Raw genomic sequence first — 1,718 nt, 5'->3', positions numbered from 1 at the left:
CCCCCCCCCCCGTGCTTTGCCTCAGAGTGCTAGCTGGGGGCTGGAGTCTGGCAACACTCCTGCCCCTTGATCAGCAAGCAGGAAAAACCCTGGGGCAGTGCAGGCAAGGTGGAGGTTTATATCTTAATCAGAGCATCCTGCCAGGGCTTGGCCATGCGCCCCCCCCCCCCCCTTCAGCTCAGCATTGTGGAAGGGAAGGGAAGACAGCTCTAGCACCCTCCAGTTTCTAGCCTGAGCCACCGCAGGCATGTGCCTGCATCTTCTTCAGTCCGGAAGGAATATCTGTATGGTTGCAAACTGGTTCAACCTAGGAAGATTAGACTACCTGCAAAGCTTGAATCAATTCAGGCTCAGGCTTTTTGAATGTCTGTCCCTAACCCAAATGTAAATACCTTCTTTCAAATCACCCTGAGATGTAGTAGTCCCTGGTCTTATATTAAAGATAACTTTGAAAGTTAAAATCTCCTACATTTTACAAGGGCCTATACAGCTCTTACATTCTAAAAGTCTTATTATTGTCTCATTTGCTTGTGGGGAAAAAGTAGCGCATTGGTTAAGGTATTTTGCTATGAATCCAGAGACATGAATTGGAGTCTTAGTCCAGGCATATACCAAAAGCTAAATTAATCCACCCAAGTTAATCCAATAGTGAGTACCTGGCTTTCAGCCTGGAGAACTCAAGGCAAGCACACATGATGCTGGCCACTTCACTTCGTTATATATTGTTGGTTACAGACACCCAGCAAAGCTTGGTACAGATCCTGGATTGGGTGTATTTACTTAAAATTATTATAATTTCTTGTCCTTCCCATCAGGGTCTTGAGCCTTGAATATAAACTTTAAAAAATAACTAATCCTCTTAACAAGAGATGGGTTATGGAACTACTTGACTTTTCTGCATCACAATGTAGAGAGGTATTTAGAGAATTCTGACAGGTATCACCCCAGCCCTCTTTCTTATATCAAAACCTCTTATTATTAACCATTTGCTTCAATGTCAGAGCACAAAAAACCTGGACAACAGATAAGTATCTATTTATTAAGTGTTTACTAGCTGCAGAGAAGACCTCCTTCTTGGGAGCCTTTTAGGCCATGTCCACACAAGCAGGGGCATGTGTTTGCAGCAGCACAAATAGTAGCAGCACAAATCTGCTTTGTGCCACAGTGCTCACCCCTGCCCATGCACTTTGCAGTGGGACATGTTGTCCCACTGCTCCATGTGCTGCAGGGGGAGCTGGCTAAAGTACAGGGTGCCTCAAAGCATAGCTAGCTGGCAAGCCGCCCCCATGCTGAGGCACCTTATGCCCCAGCCAACTGGGGAGCAGCACATGGAGACGGGGAACTAGGCAGCCTAGGGCTGCCTGCTCCACCATCTCAATGCACTGTGGAGCCCCTGCGCTGAAGCACCCTGTGCCCCAGCCAACTGGGGAATGCCACTTTTTTCTTTGGGGGGCTGGGGGTTTTTTGCTCCCAGGAAATCCCAGTAGCAAATTTTGCCCCAGCTCTACAAATTAGCAGCATGGTGCATGGTTTAACATGCAATGCATGTGGTCTGTGGTGCCACAAAGAGGTTTGTGGTGCCACAAACTACACATGCCTTCACATCTGGATCCAGCCTTAGTATTTATTTTATTTATTTAATATTATGAGAGTAATTCTATATTCTACTTTTTCTAACAGTTTCTGATGGTGAAACAAACTCACAGGTAACTTTTTTT

This window comes from Gavialis gangeticus, unplaced genomic scaffold (genome assembly GCF_001723915.1).
Source record: "Gavialis gangeticus isolate Ggan-Ray unplaced genomic scaffold, GavGan_comp1, whole genome shotgun sequence".
Taxonomy (NCBI): domain Eukaryota; kingdom Metazoa; phylum Chordata; order Crocodylia; family Gavialidae; genus Gavialis; species Gavialis gangeticus.
Note: the sequence above shows the minus strand (reverse complement) of the source record.